Here is a 19,983-nt window from a genome sequence, read left to right as displayed (position 1 = left end):
ATCCAGATCCTCCTGCAGAGCCTTCCTACCCTCGAGCAGATCGACACATGCACCTAACTTGGTGTCATCTTCAAACTTACTGAGGGTGCACTCGATCCCCTCATCCAGGTCATCAATAAAGATATTGAAGAGGACTGGCCCCAGTACTGAGCCCTGGGGGACTCCACTAGTGACTGGCCTCCAACTGGATTTGACTCCATTCACCACAACTCTTTGGGCCCAGCTATCCAGCCAGTTTTAACCCAACAAAGCGTACGCCAGTCCAAGGCTTGAGCAGCCAGTTTCTTGAGGAGAATGTTGTGGGAAATGTTATCAAAAGCCTTACTGAAGTCAAGGTAGACCACATCCACAGCCTTTCCCTCATCCACTAAGCGTGTCACTTTGAACATGAACATATCTATGACCAGTTAGTCTTTTTTTTTTTTTTCACTTTAAATGTGTAAAATTATGTTCCTATTTTTTTCATTCACTGATGCTTGCTCTACATCCTGCATTTCTTGATTTATCACTGCTTCCCATTTTCCAGACACCTCCGTATGGGGAGAAGCCAACATAATAAATTCTTCACTGGTTCAGGGATCTTTGGACAGACAGATCATTACAGAATTAGAGCTTCGGGCTGTGAGCTCTTTTACAAGGGCCTTTGTTACAAGGACCTCTACAAGGACCTGTACTCGAGCACATCTTCCCTAGGACTGAACTGCTCAGAGATTAAATGTTTCTTATAGAGCCTGCTGGCTTAATGAAAGGTACTGATTGACAGACATCTGCCAAAAATACTTGCAAGATAGAAGCCCAGCTTTATGAACCTCCAAACATATTAAAACAGTCAATACAAGGCATGTCTGTGTTTCACAGTTGGAGGGGTCATTTTTCAAAGAGAATAGTGGGTAGAACATTAGTGCTTTGCATCACGGGTGCTGTCAGCCAAGATGATTAACACTTTGATCTATATACAATTATGACTGCACTTTTAATCAAGGGCATTTTCATGCAGAACGTGAGCTGGAAGTTTGTTCTTTCTGGATGCATGTAGGAATTGGAAATCCATCTACCAAATTTCTCATATACTAGGGCTTTCTGAACATTTCTAAAATGTTGGTAACTGTTACATAATTCACTATGAAATGTTTAATGCAAAGAATATTACTTTAAGACATAAGATAAGGATAATGAAGACTTTCTTATCTTGACTGACTAGCTCTTTATTGCTAAGCCCTTCTATTTTCTTATTTTAATATGCTTCTAAATCTGTCTACATGGTAGTTTCATAGACTTAACAGAACTCTGTTTCTACCTGAAACTCACACAGGATTTGTGGGATGTTTGCTTTTGAGTCCCTGTGCAACTCTTTCTCTGGAAATAAATTAGTCATGAGAAGCTTTATTCTCCAAGTCAGAAGTCATTTAAACATCCTTCTTGCTGCTTGCCAATGGGTTTTGATTATCGCCTGTCAGAAGAGATTATTCTCTAGTGACATGGCATTTAGTGTCACCACTTCCCAAAACAGCCCTTTCACTGGGAAGGAAAGCACATGCTTCCATTCCTGAGAACTCGGTAATTCTGCCTGAGTAACAGACTCTCTGACAGTTGTCATCTCACCCCATATAGAGGTTGATCATTGTCCCCTATTTGCCAGCTTTCTTGGTGATAATGACTGACAGGAAAAAGGGGGTTAAGAAAAAGAATAATTAAATACTATCTACCAAGATAATTAAACATTCAATTGTAATAGTAATAAATGAAATAATTTAATTAATTATAATTAACCCCCAAGAATTTGCAATTAAAAGATTAAAAAAAAAAAAAGTTGTTTCCTCTACAATCAGTTGCTGGTTCAGGCTATGATGGTGTTTTTGAAGTGTTTAAAGCAAAACCAGTCAATGTCAGCTAGGTTCCCCTGCACTCCCTGTCCTTCCCCATGGAAGATGCACCTTAAAGGACTGATCAGAGGTTCTTTTGGCTTGTTGTAGTTGAGGGAATTATTTCAACAGATTCTCTCTCCTGAATGCTGTTATTTTGAAATTAACTTTCTCTAAAGAATGAATTGTATTATAGTTGCATTAAAGTTTAGGTAGGTCAAAGGGACTCAAAACATAACCAGCCCACAACTGGGCTAATAATTACTCTTAGCATTTGTGTCGTAGGTTCTCCTCTGGAGGTATGCAAAGAGAATAACACAGAATATTGTTATTTGGTTTTAGCGATAAGAATACTAATTCTTGAAAAGTTGAAGTGCACTTGTGTCACATGACAGATATCAGAAGAACCTGATCTACTGATTACCTTTCAATTTTATGGAAAACTGCCATGAGAAATCTTGGGGAAAATGCTGTGACATGAAAGAATATGAATCTTAAGAACAAATTATACAGCACAAAGTTTTTCTTTAGCATCATGGTCAAGTGAAACTGTCCTGCTTTTAACTAGTGATGTTCAGCTCAAACTATGTTTTTAATACTTTCTTTCCATTTTAAAACTCTACTTTGAAGGCCACTCTGGAAGTACATTAAGAGATAAGGCTTTCTCTTGTTTTAAATTCACATCCTATCTTAATCTGTACTACCTGCACTGTGTATGAAATGTATAGCATAATGTGTACAAAACTAGCAAGGTAGGGTAAGATACTGGGTTCCTAATGTATCAACTGATACATTTAAGTAAAATTTGATTGATGAATATTAGAGATGGAAGAAACTGAATGTGTAGTCTGCCTCCACATGTAAGCAGAAATATTGTGTATTGTATTCTTATCGATGCTTTGTCCAGTCTAGTTTTTGTGCTGTGAGAAAAGAAGTATTATAGCTAGGCACACTTAAAATGCTAATGACAGTGGCTGTTTATGGATACTATTGGATGTGGAGGTGACAGAAACAGCAAAACCTTACACTGGTTTTATCTGCCTTCATAAACTTCCTGTGCTTGTGGACTAACCTGTGAAACTAAAAGGATTTAATCTCATCAAGATTATCTTTTCTCCCATCTATGCAGGGACAGCTCAAAGCAGAGTTGCGTAATATTGTACAGATTTCTTCCAGGCAGTCCTAAATCATTGGAAAACGTACATCTGACATCAAAGAAGAGACTAAGCCAACATGGACAGTTGTTTAATGAGAAATGACTTGGTACTTCTCTTACTGGGAAAAAGCTATAACTTTCCTGTATAAGCATTTCTTCATATGAACCGATTTTGGTAAAACTGATAGAGATGTTCAAAGAGGTCTTCTTTAAATTTTCCACTGAACTGAAGGAAATCAGGAAAGTTCTTTTACATAAAGGACAAACAGATCTTAATTACAAACATCTTGTAATAGAAGATACACTCTTCCATAGTTTCTGGCAAATGAACATCATTGCCGCTGGCTAGGCTGTTAGAACGCAAACTATTGTAACCTCTGATGAATCTTTCTGGTGACTTCTCTTCCTTGTTAAGAATCTAGATGAAATAACTTGGAAGTGTTTTGTATCCAGCAGCTCTGAAAGCATACCCATGAGAACTACTACTGCCTAAGCACTTCTAAAAGTCCATTCATAGCTTTAAAAGGATTCATAGAAAGATACGTGGCATAAGGAATGGGGAAAATACTGAATTTGCACTCTGAAAAAGGGGAAAAATTAATGCATGAAGGAACTCTGGCTGCTAATGAGAACACATCACCCACACTGAAAAATGCAGATTATCTCTGGAAAATATCATTATAAATGGAAAGAAGGCATAGCAATATTTCCCATGGACTCAGAGGCAGATGAATCTCTTTAAAAAAAAATATGCAAATCCTGTCTGCCTAGCTATTGGGAATGAAGTAGCTCTGACTGAGGGTAGCAAACACATATCACAGACACAAACCTCCATCATTAATTTCAGGTCCCAGTTATATAAATCTAGATGAGTAATTAGATTTTAATGAAACTGAATTGTAATTCATTAGATTTTAATTGCATTAATATACCTTTTCATATGACATATGTCTATTAATTGCATTCAGATAGCACTTGTATTTTAGAAAAAAATCCAATTAATGATCAATTTACCTTGACGGTTCTATAAATCCCCTTGATTTTATGGTTGTCAATTATTTTTATATGTTTGAGGTTTATCATCAAGCCTTTTTAAACTAGATAAAGTGTAAACCCTCCAACCTGAAGGAGCCCTTATGAATTTAGCTGGGTCTAGTAGTATAGATAGAAATACAGATATGAAAGGAGAAGTGAGCATTATAATGATCAAATGAGAGCTTGGATTTAACATGCACCTTTAGGTATTCATTGAATTAATTATGTCCAAACTAGGACAAACCATTAGAAAAAAATAACTGGTCCAATCTTAAAGTAAAGCTTGTTATTCTTTAAAATGGTGTACAGACACTTTCTTGTAATAACAATATTCCTCTTCCAAAGAAGACATTAGAAATGACTTTACTTCATGTGGCCTAAGAAAAATCTGTTTTACATAATCTCAGTCATAAAGATATTGTCACTAAATCAATGAGAGTCCCAGAGTATGATCTGACATTTCCTGTCCTATCCAGATGCTTTCATCTGTTTCTCAGTACTGCCAATACACCTGAAAAAGAGATACCTACAGAACATATACCTATCGTCCCTGAACAAAACAAAACAAAACAAAACAAAACAAAACAAAACAAAACAAAACAACAACAACAAAAAAAAACTACTGTTGGTAGGTGAAAAGTAAGATTTAGTTTGTGAGCTTTTTTCTCTTTTCAAAAAACCTAACAAAAGCTACATGTGCCACATGAAATCCCAATTTTCCCATGAAATAAAACTCTTTGAAACCATTCTATTGTAGAGGGAGTAATACTGTTTACAGCAAAGTCCACAGTAATCCTCCATTAAGCTCGTAAGTGAAATTATCATTTATTTAGTTCTCACAGAATTGGGACTTAACATAATTCACCAGAATAAGTGATCATAGTGAGGAATTTATATTGAAAATGTGGCTAGTCTAAAGATCCCAGAATATTTAAATTAGAATAAGTCTGTTAGGAAGAAGGCATTGAGGCAGTAAAGAAAAAATAATGATAAAAAAAGAAGCAAATGTTAAGATTTCAGATCAGAGCAACTCTGCAACCTTTAACTCAAAAAACATGACAGATTTTCTTAACATTTTGAAGGAACATCTGCTTTTGTAAACATGCAACCTTAAAAGCAAGACAATATTTCAGAGGCAGGAAATTTGACATACAATATAAGCTACTGTTAGACTGACACTGGCCAGGGCTATGCTTAGCTCATCTCCAGTCTGGGGGGCTGAGGCTTTAAAGTGAAGCATGCCCTTCTGAGTGATGGCAGCACTGTGTTGACATCTTGTAGAAAAAACACAACGTGGGTGAATGCCATCAGCCAGCAGGCCCACAGTATGGGTCCTGCATGTTATTTTTCATTCAGTTTGAAGGAATTTCTGCTGAACAACTGGGGTCTATCATATAGAACTCGGTAAATTTTATGATCATGATCTTGTGTAAAAGTCTGGGCCACCACACTACACATATGGGTGGCTGAGATAAGCAGTCACTTGAAGTGAATCTTCACATAAAAAGAATCTGATAAAGTAGATGCCATATGGGCTTTAATTCTGGGCATTCCTGAAAGTTGAGGAAGGTTAGTTTGTAGTTTTACAACCTAGCCAAAACACATTGCTGCTAATAAATTATACCTCTGCTTCTATTTTGTTCCTGGTGGTGAAGGAGGCAACAAGCATATTCAGCTCTGTAGTTCTGCAGCCCAATTGTCTTCCTTTGCTGCCAGCACTCCAAAGGAGAAGAGCAGAGATCTTCTTGACAGTCCTCTTCTGCCTGTTCACAGGAAAAAGGCAGGAGATGTGGGCAAATAGATCCTGATATTCCAGCATCAGAGAACACATCTGAGAAAGACCAAGCAGTGAATGAGTAAAGGACACAGAGACACTTCTCTTTTCCTAAGCAGTGTAAAGTGTGGTGGCAACACATCCTCCCCTGCTAAGTACCTGAAAAATCAGTTCTGACCCTCTCGTGAATTGCTTGTAGCTTCACCTGCAGCTTTTCTACACGCTTGGATCAGACAGCAGAAGTAATTTATACTTCTTTATTTTCATTTTTGTTCAGAGTTTGTAAACACATTACCAAGAAAAGACAGATAAGTGAGTATTTTAATTGGAAGAATTGGTGTAGTTCCAGAAACTCCTTTTACTTTTTCTCCTTATTAGGGGGGGAAATATTGGAGGGATTTTTGTGAATATTTACTAAGCATGTCCAACAGATTAAACAGCTTGAAAATGTGTCCATGCAGACTGCTTCACCACTTAGTTAATGCTGTTTTTCATGCTGGCTTGACACAGGTGTGACAGGAGCTAGCTTCCAGTCTATTGACCAGGGTATCTGCTGAGTAACTTGGACATAATTTAACAGAAAGATTGCCCTAAATATCCCAGAAGCACTTAAAAAGATATGAATTTCTTAAAAACCTCTATCTTCTTCATTGAGAAGTACAAAAGAGGAAGAACATCTCTGTGTAGAGGAAAAAAAATGCAGGTCTTTTTTTCTTTAATCTCATGTTCTTGCTGTTATTTAATGGTTTATTAGACAAACTCTTCAATAAGAGAGGGTGATGTTCAGCCAGCACCTTTGTAAAAAGGCCAAATTCTGAGGAAACTGAAAACAGGATATTGAATAGGGCATTTCAATGGAAGGGTCTTCATATATCTTCTCTGCTATTTATGCTCATTCTGTGTTCACCCAGAGCATTCAGAAGTTCTATAACAACACCAAGTCATGTCTTCATATTCATTTTCTTGCTTCTTTTATTTATTTATTTTCTGGGAACTTGAACATTTCACAGTGTTTCTACATAATTACCTATAACAGTAATTTTACTTAAAGCTTTCAATAATGTAACGATTGTGTAATTCTCCCTCTCTCTCTCTCTCTCTCTCTCTTTTTTTTTTTTCTTTCTTTCTTTCCGTGATTTTAATCAACAAATTACTGTTATATGGAACTAGGGTAAATTATATAAATCTACTAATCTGCTTGCATACAAAATATACGTAGACCTCATTGTCAACAAAGTATAAAGAAGGGTTTAAAATCATAAATCATGCCTTAAGTAAATAGTATTTTCATACTGTATTAGTGCCATATGGGTTGTTCTTGCAAAAAAAACAGTGAAAGGCACTGCATGATTTTCTGACAAACTTCTCATTTTCTGACAGAAAAGTGACTCAAATAGTCAATGATCTTCTAAAATAACAGTAAAGTGTGGGCTTGCAAATGATTACTCTTAACTTTGTGAGAGAGTTCCATGCTGTCACTGGCTTTACAGCTTGACACCAAGGAGAGGCTGAAGAGCACAACACTTTAGTAATACCTGCACTACTTTCCTGTGGAAACACTGTGGGTATCACTCGGGGCATTCCTAACCACAGAGGAGCTGCAATGCCTTATGACAGTCCCAGCAGTTCCCATTTGTCCTATTTGTCAGGGCCCCGAGCACATTGACAAGTTTGGCAAGCTCTTTCCCCCTCCCGCGTGTCCAGCTGCTGATGCTCAGACCATTGATGAGACAGGCTTACAAGCAAGGGGGGGCTGCATCTGTGGAGCTGTCTGATCCACAGAGCATTCCCAGCATTAGGACCCTCAGGTAGATACTATGAGAACCCCAATTTTTAGGGGGTAAATGCAAGCATATTTACAAGCTCTGTACCTTCTGAAATGCATCTCTGCTATTTGAAAATACAGTAATACACCGTTGATAAAGAGCTATAGAGATCAAGCTTACAAGGTACAGGAGTTTTTCTATTATAACTGTAGAATGCAAATAAGCAATATATAAACTCCTCAAGGACAACATTTAATTATGTTGCATACCAAGCAGGACACTCACTGGTACTGCGTGATAGATGGCAAAGCTAAGCACGCTCATTTTAGCTCTTATCTCTTTAGCAAATTTAGTATGATGATTGGCAAAGTCCATTGTGTTGTTGAAGAAGATAGTAGATTAAATCACCTTGGTTTTTTAAATTAAGCAACACAGAATTTAAAAACAATAGACCTGCATTATGGGTACTGAAAGAATGTATTTACTTAGCAATTATATTACGACTTAACAAAACAGTGAACAGTACGTTCTAAAATAAGTGTGTATGTGCAGTACCTTGACAAACAGAAACTGGCCAGGAAGTGGAATTTATAAGAACTATCCCACATTTAGTCAGAGTCTCATGATTTAAACATTCATTAAGAACATGCTACGCTTGCTTTCAAACAGTCTCTTGGGCATTAGGTTTCTGGGTTCACAGACAGTGCAAGGCAGGTTTAGGAGGAAGAATTCTACCCACAAAGTATTTGGAGCTCTGATTTTCTAAGACTACTCCCAAACCATGCTTAAATATTCCAGAGGGCATAGTATGAACTTCTCCTTACTGAATTACTGAATTTCTTTTGGATCAGTCATTTAGGAATTGCTTTCTCCTGAAGACATTTTTTATGGGAACAATATATAATTTTTTCATGTTGAAATAATCCACAAGTAACAAATGGATTGATGTTTGTGTAACTAGACTGACATGAAAATTCGCTCCAGCATATTTTCCTTATTTTCAATAGCTGTTAACTACAGTAGTGTTCCAGAGTTGTTCAAAAATATGCCTTGCATAAAGGCTTCATACCTTGGTTTCTTTTTTCCTTGACTATTCTTACATTTTATGAGTTGTTCAGAAAACATATATTTTCATCAGAGGTATTTAATGATTTTTTCACTGAAGTTCTAAGTGAGTATGAGACTGTTCAAAATAATTGATCAAACACTTTGTTGCATGTAATTTCTGTCAGCCGTTTACAAAATAAGACTGTCGGCTGTTTACAAAATAATATAACATTTTTCCTTTATATTCCAGAATGTGAATCTTACAGTTAGCTCATATTTAGCTATAGTTAGCTAAATAGATGATTTTTACATTTTCTTTCACAGGTTTTGTAAATACAGAAAAAAAGCTATAAAAAGATGCAGGCACAAGCTTAAAATAAGACTTGCAGCTCTCTGGATGATTGCTGCTGGAAAAGAACTGATTCAGGGTAGAACGGGATGTCTGTTTAAAGTGTGCTGTGTGCTAGACTGTTTGATTTTATTACTTTTTTAAATTATTTTTATTTTTGTCTACAAAAATATACTTTTAATATTTTTAATTAAATATCTATGGGACTTTTTTCCCACCTTCTGCAAGAAGGTGCATCTTCTTTTCTATTTGATAATGAAAAGAAATTAGAATCTTCTGTGCCATTTGATGTACAATCCATGAGGTTTTAGGACTACAGGGGCTATGATGCAGGCACAAAGATCCATTCATTGAATTGCTACACAGTAAAAAAGCAATTGCATAAATATTCATTATATTGCATTTTTTACATAAGAGGAAGAATTCCATCTGTCACCCTTGCTGTAGCTTACATTCCCTGTTTTATATTCTCTATTTTTAAGTGAATAGCAAAAGTAACATGCCAACAGTATAACTCTGCATAGATCGAAATGAAACTATGCAGTATAGCATGCTGCATAAACTAAACTAATGTAAAGGAGAGTGTTTAGAAATAGAAAAGCATTGCTATTCCCTCCTCCCTGCAGTGATTCAGGCTGACATGGTAACATCAGCTGAATCCCAGGATAAGATTTTCTGCTGGCTCCTTGTTCACAGGTCTGACATGGTTGTCCCCTGAGTTTCCTGGTAGCTCTGTTACTACGGAGAGAACCAGGATTTTAGACATTGTTTAATACAGAGCGCAGAGAACTGCTTTGTGGCTGTGCTATATTTAGAGGAAGGGTTCAGTGAAAATTAATACCTGCAGCAGAACCCCTGATTCACAAAATGCCTCAAAGGCCTGCTCAATAATGAGCTTCGGTTCAGCATAAAAGTAGCATTGATAATCCCTACAGCCCCAAAATAATCACAGACAAAATATTCTCCATGTTATTGACAAAGTACTTCTAAAAATATCCAAATGCTCCTTATTTCTTTTCAGCTGTCTCAGGACAAGAGAAAGAGTCAAAATAAATAAATAAATAAATAAATAAATAAAATTTAGTGGGATTTAGGTGTAAGATTGGTACCAAAGGCCAAAATTACCTTCCAACTCTCCTGTGTACCTCACAAAATTCAATAGGCCTCTGATTTTTTATTATCTTTAAAGTCCAGTCCCCTGCTCAAAGCCATCATCTATTTCTTCTGCTTGACTGGATGGTCTATAACATTCTCCTTCAGTGATGTCTTATCTTTGACAGAATAACCATGTATAGAAGAAAGGACCAGCAAATGGCCTGGCTACCGTTCTCTCTTGTAGGCATTCTTCCTCTCTCCCTTCATCCCAAAGACTTTTGATGTCTTTTTTGGACTGTGACATTAAGGGGGAAGGCAGTAAGTGCCCTTCATTAATTTAAATTACTTGTAGCACAGTACTGAAGATGTCTTTCTAGAACAATGTAGGTTACAGTTAACTCTCAGAGGTTCGGGTTCTCTCACTTCCTTGGCAAATGTCTAACTAGTAGGCTAGTTTCTGAAAAGGAGAGCTGTTTCCCCTCTAGTTGTGTCCTCAATGGAAAGCAGTTGTCATAACTGTGTTTTTTAAAGCCGTCCAACATCTCTGCTGTGTCTTACGGATTCTCTGAGAAGATCTCTCCTTCTGATAGATCCTTACAGGACATCAACCCAATCTAGGCACTGAACTGCTTAGCTATGTCATGGTCGTATGTGCACTATATGCAGTCTGGTCACGTAAAAAAGGGGGAACTCTAGACACTGGAGAAACATGGACTGAAAACAAAACAAAACACACACATTTATTGTTTCAAGACTAGGCAGCTGCCATTTGGGTGGAAGAAGGGAGAGAAGTTCAGGCTGCAGTTCTGAAACTGGTGCTTACTTTTACCATTACAGCTTCTGTCCTGATGCAGGACTTTGTTTGAAATCTCTGTAGATATTTAGAGATCAAAAGTTGCAGTTTCAGAAATCAAGGCCCTGCAAGCACAACTGCATCTGAAGAATCCAGGCTCCATTCCCAGCACCAAACCAAAGCCAGCAAGAGCTTTTCTGTCCTTTTATGACTTTGATTTAAACTAAGATAACAACCAAATAGATGTTTTGTCATAACTCTGTTCACCTGTGTTCATCTTTGGTAACAGCATGATGTCAGTTTGGTGGGGTGAACTCGTCATGCCCTCAGTCAGTATAGCTATGTTTACAAAAGCTCCTGGGTGACACGGCCACCCTCTGTGCTCTCAATAAGCAAGATGACCTCAGCAGTGTCTCAGGACACAAAGCACTGTGGATAGAATGGGCACAAGAAATAAAACAGTAATGTTTTTACAAAAATATTTAAGGAAAATAAGATGAAGGTAAGAGCTGGCCATAGTGGGGTGTGTTTCTGGTTATACTTGAGTGCAGACCACATATAGTGTTGTCTTGAGCACCATATGCAAGGGAAAATTGGAAAAGGCTGGGATATATGCTGTTGTTCTGCCTCCAGACAAACAGGATTTAAGAAATCAGTGAAAGTCAAATGGAAGAAAAATCCATTTCATGGTGTCAGCCACATGTACCAGAGAGGAGGAAGGGCAAAGAGAAAGACAGAAATTGAGCCTGACACTTTGAAAATGTATTTGGGACATGCAGGCAGTATGAGGAGAACTAAATGTTACCTTCAGCTAGGATGGCTGTGCAAGCTTAGTCTGCCTGAGCAGTCATTCCTGTGCAGTCATTCCAATCCATTAGCTGTCTGTCCCCACATCATGGACAGACATATGCATGCACTCAAACACACATGCACACACTTGATGGTGAACATGAAAATAAATCAAAACAGGGAGTTGTAAATGGCCAGATCACCATAAATCCTGCAGGTGTTCAAGCACATATGTAAACTGTGTATTTCCGATTGGAACAATTATCATGGCCAGTCCTGACATCTGCATTCTCTCATGCTACAGTGGGAAAAGAAGATACTGCGTCTGGGCAATGTGGGTGACACAAATAAGAAGTGACACGTTTTAGAAAATGTATGAATGTATAGAGAAGGTCATCTAAACATTCCTGCTTATCCTTCCTCAGAGCCATGCCCTCAACAAAATTGGCTGACCCCATATTCAAAAGTGATGAAAGGAAGGTGCTTATATTCAGTAGCATTAATGTGACTTTGAACTACAATGGGATTTCAAATGTTATTGTAGGAATAGAAAAAGTATGCAATATTTTTCAAAGCCTGGGAGTCAGCTTAAAGTGTCTGGAGAATTCAAACCTTTATGCTCCAGGTTATATATCAATTACTAACTGCCTGGGTTTAAAAAGAAGCTCCCCTGTAGTATTGTTATATTATATTGTTATATTGTTATAATTATTCATTATATTGTAATTAAAAGCATTTATTATATTATGAAGAATATGTACAGGCTGGATATGTCCATTCACATGAAGTCATCTGTCTTTTCACGAATTTGTTCTGCTGTACACAATTTTTTACAAAGAAAAGAAAAAAAAGTAGAAAATGATTACCCAAACAGACTGGCATCTATAGTTTAGACACAATTGAGTGCACCCTCAGTAAGTTTGCAGACAACACCAAGTTGGGGGGAAATGTCGATCTGCCAGAGAGTAGGAAGGCCCTGCAGAGGGACCTAGACAGGTTGGATCGATCGGCAGAGGCCAATGGGATAAGGTTCAACATGGCTAAGTGCTGGGTCCTGCACTTTGGCCACAGCAATCCCATGCAGTGCTACAGGCTTGGGGCAGAGTGGCTGGAAAGCTGTGCAGAGGGAAAGGATCTGGGGGTGTTGGTCAATGCTCATCTGAACGTGAGCTGGCAGTGTGCCCAGGTGTCCAAGAAGGCCAATGGCATCCTGGCTTGGATCAGGAGCAGTGTAGCCAGCAGGACCAGGGAGGTGATTGTCCCTTTGTATTCTGCTCTGGTGAGGCCGGACCTCAAGTCCTGTGTTCAGTTTGGGGCCCCTCACTACAAGAAGGACATTGAGGCCCTGGGATGTGTCCAGAGAAGGGCCTCGAAGTTGGTGAGGGGCCTGGAGCACAAGTCCTATGAGGAGTGTCTGAGGGAACTGGGGGTGTTTAGTCTGGAGAAGAGAAGGCTCAGGGGAGACCTCATTGCTCTCTCCAGCTACCTGAAAGGAAGCTGTGGGGAGCTGGGGGTCGGCCTCTTCTCACAGATAACTAGTGATAGGACTAGAGGGAATGGCCTCAAATTGCATCAGGGGAGATTTAGGTTGGAAATAAGGAGACATTTCTTCTCAGAAAGAGCAGTCAGGTGTTGGAACGGGTTGCCCAGGGAGGTGGTGGAGTCACCGTCCCTGGGGGTGTTCAAGGAAAGGTTGTATGTGGTGCTTAGGGACATGGTTTAGTGGGTGACATTGGTGGTAGGGGGATGGTTGGACCAGATGATCTTGGAAGTCTTTTCCAACCTTAATGATTCAATGATGATTATATGATTTGCATCATTCATGTTTTACAATCTACTGTTACTTTATTTTTTTATTTTTATTTTTTAAACTTCAAGAAAAAGCTCTGGTGTCATGCTATTTAAATACAGTTCAGGATTTACCTCCTGTAACATGCAAATATTACTTTCGTGCTATGATATTTGCATTTGTTCTACTTTTAAATGCCAAAATATCATTAAACATGATTCCACAAACACTGCTCAGCTTTTTCCAAAGCCAAGATCAAGTCTGGGCATATACTCAATACTGACAAAACTAATGAGGTCATACATAGAAGAGTTAACCTTCTCTGATGTAAAAGATCGTATGAGGATTCAAAAAGCTACCTGAATATTTAGGAATTTATTAATAGTGTCTGAAATTAAATTTTTTGCAAAGATAAGGGTTACTGTCAGGAACACTAAGAGGTAAAATTCTGCAATATTGCATGAACTTGGGAAACGCTTGTTGTGTCTGACTCAGATGTGTCCATTTGCTAACTCCACCTACTCAGGATTCAGAAAGTCAGGGTTCCCCTGACAACAGCTGAAACAGAAAGTATTCATGGCTGCATTTTGCCATGAAGTCCAGTGGTCACTGCATTTCTGCAGGCTATTTGGCTCTCCTCATTGTGAGAAAGTTCCGTCTCTAAATTGTCAGTGAAAACTGAGAGTTGGCTTGAAAGATGAAGACTTCCTTGAAAGATGAAGACTTCCTCAGCTAGAGATGGTCTGTACATCATCCAATGCAACCTGCACAAGAACAGGATACCCCATGCCACTAACCTCATTGCTTGAATTGTGTGCAATTTGGTTTTAAGAGAAATGGCAAATAGCTTTTCTTTCATGCCAAACTATGTCAATAGTCTTGCAATTACAAGAGCCTTCTAAGAAACATGAGAATGTGTTTGAATAACAGATGGTCAGAAGAAGCATAGATACCAGGGCTGCCCCTTCCTGTATGAATGCTGGAATTGAAACACCTTTAAGTAAAAGCTAGTGTCACTTCTGCCACTTGTGCTTTGTGTTGGAATAAAAAGCTGTATCTCCACCAGCAAATAAAATACACTCAACATTGCTGTCTGTTTCTGTCAGTGGCTGACAAAGAATGGCCTGCAGCCATACTGCTAAACTCCTCATCCAGAACAGGATCAAATCCAAACTACCTTTTGGAAATGGTCTATTGATTGTTGTCAACACTCAAACTATGTTCTGGGGACATGGAAGAGGTAGGGATAAGGAGGCAGTCATTACCATTGGACAAAAGTGTGCTGGGCCCATACTAAGATATGAACAGCACAGGTAATCAAGTTGCAGTGCCAAGATCCTAACTTTTTTTTTCTTTTTTCCTTATACAGCATAGCCTCTGTTGGCAATTTGGAAATAGGAAATTTCAGTTTCTCTCCATGGTCTATAGAGATGGTACAGGGAAATGAGGCTTTAGCAAAGTGCCTTAGGAATGGTGAATACAGGACTATTTTTCTACTTGGGCTTGGACAGCAGACTGGGACATTACAGAGAATATGTGGGATCTTATGACTAAATACCTGAGAATCTTCTGACACAGGCTGCAGATTTCATACTTCTGCAGATAGTCAGTCCCTGCAGATTCAGGCATGCAGCCCACATGTAGAGTTCATGACTGTGCTTTGTCACATTTGGAAACTATCTTCTACCAGTGATTGGACTTGGCAGATGTTTTCTGAAAACTCTGTCACATGTCCAACTTATCAACCCTGCTGGCAGGCACTGCTTTCTCTTTGGGACAGGATGTCCAGCCCATGTAGAGCTTTGTGCCAAAGCAGCCAGCCTGCAGCCCTGAGACTGCGGTACAAATATACCTCAGGGGAGGTGCAGGTAGGATGCTTTTCTCACCAGTCTTATCCATTTATTTTACAAGACAAATGGATTAACTAATTCTGAAATACTAAAGGTCTCTTTGGGTAGCAAACTGCCCCTAACTTCACTGGCTTCTATGAGAATTGACATTGCTCAGGATGTCTCCAAGTTCACTCAGCACTTTGTAGGGCTATTTCTTAAATGATCATTGTGGGTGTGAACTGAGTGCAAACAAAGCTAGGCCCGTGACATAATGAAATTTGTATTGTAAATACATCTTTTAAAGGTCTTGAAGAAGCAAATGCAATCCATTACAATACGTGAGAGAAAATCAGATGTCTGTTGGGAAACACAAGATGAATGTGGATTCAGCACCTTGGCTTGACATTCCCATCTGTCAGAAAGATCAGTGGGGACAACAAATCTTTAGCTGATGGTTAAGTAAGTTATGAGCATTTTGTTAATAATTGAGTGAATGACCTTCAAGTACAAGGCCACTGAAAACAGAGAAACACATTATTATTGTGGGTTGTGCATGTCACTGACATAGTGATTACCAGAAAAACAAACAACAACGAAAAACAGTAACTTAGAAGACCTAAACTTTCAGACAATAGCAATCATGAGAAAAAACTATGGCTGAAATTTGTTTTTGTATACACTCACACTTGAAAAGAACCTTTCTATATCAGGGAAAATTAATTTATTGTCATGAAAACAAAACATTCCAAAGCTGTAGTAAAAGTAATAAAAATAATATTGAAAACTCAGAATTAAATGATAGTATCATCAGTCCTGGGAAAGAACTGTAATAATAACATTATGCAGTGTTTAGAGTTAGCTAAAGCTCAAACTCAGAACTTAAAAAATAGGCATTAATTAATTGATTTTGCATTTTAAATCAGTAACTACTTTAATTAAAGCAGCCTAAGAAATAAAGAATCAACCAAATTTTATTTTTAGAAAATCACATTGTCAGGTCAGCAAATATGGTGAGAAAGAATCCATTATCAGAATGTTTTCCCCTTTCTATTCTTATCTCACTAGTGGATTCTGGTGGATTTTGCCTTTATGCATTCATTGTCCTGTAAGCTTGGACCACTGTTTGCTTAGCAGCAGGCACTGAGTCCCTTGCTCCTATGATCATTTAGAATAACGAGCTTAGCCATGGCCTGGCTTTCTAGATAATTTCTGCTGAGAAAAGCTGATAGTTTGGCACAGCTCTTCCCATACAGACAGGTAGCTGAGCTATATAGCTAAGCACATGGTAAAAATGTAACCACTGTCAGAGGGACTATATCTATACTAGTGATGTCAGATAGTATGCCTTCATTTCTTTTCTTTTATTTATTTTATAATCATGTATATTTTTTGTTTGTTTGTTTGTTTACTGTGTTTTAAGTATCATGGCACAGATTGCATCCAATATCCAGAAAAACATGGCCTCATTCATATTGACTATCGTGAGCAGATTTTTGTTCAGATTTTGGTCACTCCTTGAACCATGTTTGTATATTGTCTAGAAGGATGTTAGGTTGCATGGATCAAAACTGTGTCAAGGAGCGTGCCAAAAATTAAACAGTGTCTACCACAGACAACTCTGACATTCTGAGTCAAAATTCCTTCATAATACAGGTCTCATGATGAAAGCTACGGATCAGTTTAAGACAAAGAAAATATAAAAGATTGGAGATAAATATTGTGATTCTCAACTGTGATCTATCTTTGTGATGTACCCATCAGTCCAGTTCTGAAATTATCCAGAGCTGAAATGCCTATGTTTTGGTTTTCCTTGCATGAAAATCCACAAACAGAAAATTCTTCTTCCAATGTAGACAGAGCAGATGTACTGTGTGTGTACCCAGATCTAGACACTGGGAACTACTCTGGTCCTTCAGCAGCAACATGTAGCTACTGTCATTACAGTAGTTTCTAATATGATAAATTAATACTTCAATGGATAGAAGCAAATGTCAAGGGGAAAAAAAAAAAGAGCCTTTAAATCCTTAAATACAGAGACTACTTCTTGATGCATTCCTACAAGGCCTTGAAATGTTTTTTTCCTTGGTCACCCACATGCCTAAGGTCTACAAATAGGATTACATGCAAGAGTAGGGATCTGTTTTTATGTTGTCCTCTGCAAAATTTCAGTCTTACAAAGCTGAACTTGGGCAAATCTCACCTATCAGATTTACAAGAGCATCAAATGGAGGAGACAAAACTAAACAGGCTAGCACCTTTTTTCTCCCCCTCCACTCTTTCCTTCTTACCAGCAGCAATCTGCTGAGATCTTCACATGCCAGTCTCTGCTCTGCAGTATGTCACATATGATAGACTTCCATTCTTTGTACTCTGCTTATAAACCAAAACTCACCAAAGTTCTCCCAGCAGTTACTGTCTACCCCTGAGCAAGAACTTGACAGAGAGGGGTCTACACAGTATTGTATTACTACATTTTTATTTATTTTACTAAGTAAAACTGACCACTTACTAGTATAGTCTGAAGATTCATAAATAATATAAGGATAGCTTGAGGAAGTTGCCTCTTTGTTGGATAAAAATCATATTCAGGTTAATCTCTGAGGCCAAAATCCTCACAGTTTATTAGTGGAGGATAGGATTATTACTGCTAAACTATCTAGGTGCAACCTTGAGCTATCACTTCTATTAAATATTCAATTTCAAATTGCAAATTAAAACGACTTGCAATAAATGAGTAAATAATAAATGAGTAAAAAATAAAATAAAATAAAATAAAATTTAAATTGTAATTCTATTTTTTTTTTTTCTTTTATTCTCATCTTATTTTCTTCACATTTTCTGCATTTATTTTTCCTTACCTTCTCTCTCTTTATTCCATTCACATTTATCTGCTCCTCATCTTCAGTTGAGACCTTTCTGGCCCAGGAAAATATAATATATTTGAAGTGGAATAGTCATGTCACCTACTTTGTTCAAAAACTTTTCCTGAAGCTGTCTGCTTTCATTAGTCACTGTACAAAGAAACCAAGAAACAAGATTTGTGAGTTTCTTCATAACACTATTTTTAGATACCTAAAGTGAAAGTGATGTGAATTTTTCTTCATTATTTATCAGTTGAGCTGGCACATAAAGGTTGGAATTTCCAAATAATAAAAAAAAAATACTGCCAGCAAAGGAACACTGTTTTGGATAGCATTGGTCATCTGCAGGTCTCACGCTGCCATATAAAGGAGAATCCATAATGTTAGTTTCATATGCCAGGTCAAAGCCTGAGGTATGAAACGGGGAAAGGGCTTTCCAGAAGTCATGCTGCAGACATGTGCCAGGATCAGGAACAGGGTGCTTGACTTTTGTTGTGGCTTAACCCGGCCGGCAACTAAACACCACACAGCCGTTCGCTCACCCTTCCCCCTCCCTCTCTGGGATGGGGGAGAGAAACGGGAAAGTGAAGCCTGTGAGCTGAGATAAAGACAGTTTATTAAGACAGGAAAATAATAACAACAACAACAACGACAACAACAATAATAATAATAAAAAAAATGATAATAGTATTACTAATAATAATGTGTAAGAAAACAAGTGATGCACAATGCAATTGCTCACCACCCGCTGACCGATGCCCAGCCTATCCCCGAGCAGCCGGCCCCCCCACCCCGGCCAGCCACCCCTATATATTGTTTAGCATGACGCCAGATGGTATGGAATACCCCTTTGGCCAGTTTGGGTCAGCTGTCCTGGGTCTGTCCCCTCCCAGCTCCTGCTGCACCCCCAGCCTGCTCACTGGCAGGACAGAGCGAGAAGCCGAAAAGTCCTTGGCCTGGTGTAAACACTGCTCTGCAACAATTAAAACATCAGCATGTTATCAGCGCTCTTCTCATCCTAATCCAAAACATAGCACCCCACCAGCTACTAGGAGGAAAATTAACTCTGTCCTAACTGAAACCAGGACAACTTTAAATCATCAGGTTGATTCCTCAGGTACTCTGCTCAACAGCCTCTCCTAGCAAAGCAATATCATAGCTACCTTGCTTAATAGAAAAGCATAAAGGTCAGTATGAGTTTTGTTTTCTCAAAAGCACATAAGCATTTGAAAAGTATGGCCACAAACATATATATATATATATATAAATATATAAAATAACATACATAATAATGTGTTGCTATTACATTTTTCTTCTCTTTGTCTAATATTTTGAGTGTTCTAGCTAAAAGGAGATGAAAGCTCAGGAAATCCCTTAACATTGTGAACGCAGAGGATACAGCTGAGCAATTGGAAAGTTCACAGCAAAGTTATGAGGTAATAGGCATTATACAAATAAGGCACCACAATCAAGCCCCTGCCCCTGCAAAGGGCACTACTTGGAGCAAAAACTGTACAGGTTTGCATCAGTACAGCGTTTCTGTGTTTGATTGTTCTACACAATTTAATTCAATATTGTTGATAATGCACTTAAACAGAAATAAATACGGTTTATTTCTGTAATGGACTACAATTGTTTTCTTGAATGTTTATTTGCCTTTTTCCTAATTTTCAAGTTTTAATCATGTGCAATGACATATTCATTTGCAAGTTTCTGCTAAGCTCAATATATTCCTTTTTTTTTTTTTTTTTGTATTCTGTGAAAGAAAAATAATACTAGATGATCTCTGGCAACATTTTTTGAGAAAAAAAATAGTATATTTTGCAAGCAGTATT

At 38.0% G+C, this 19,983-nt stretch overlaps 1 long non-coding RNA gene across 3 annotated transcripts in view; it reads right to left on the bottom strand.

Annotated features, from left to right (window-relative positions):
• LOC310897674 overlaps window positions 1-18,923 on the bottom strand; it is a 59,119-nt gene extending 40,196 nt beyond the window's left edge. For 2 of the 3 annotated variants that reach the window (XR_014582474.1, XR_014582475.1), the window contains exons 1-3: window positions 18,891-18,923; window positions 18,146-18,298; window positions 5,678-5,816 (exon numbers count right to left, since the gene is read on the bottom strand). This is a non-coding gene — a long non-coding RNA (uncharacterized lncRNA). Of the gene's footprint in view, window positions 1-5,677; window positions 5,885-18,145; window positions 18,299-18,890 lie in introns of all 3 variants that reach the window. The other variant, XR_014582473.1, reaches the window with a different exon arrangement.
• Between the last annotated feature and the right edge of the window lie 1,060 nt (window positions 18,924-19,983).

Source organism: Anser anser (assembly GCF_964211835.1).
Source record: "Anser anser genome assembly, chromosome: 3".
In the NCBI taxonomy this organism is placed as follows: Eukaryota; Metazoa; Chordata; class Aves; order Anseriformes; family Anatidae; genus Anser; species Anser anser.
The sequence above is the reverse complement of the archived record's forward strand: the minus strand, read 5'-3'. Positions and strand labels throughout refer to the sequence as shown.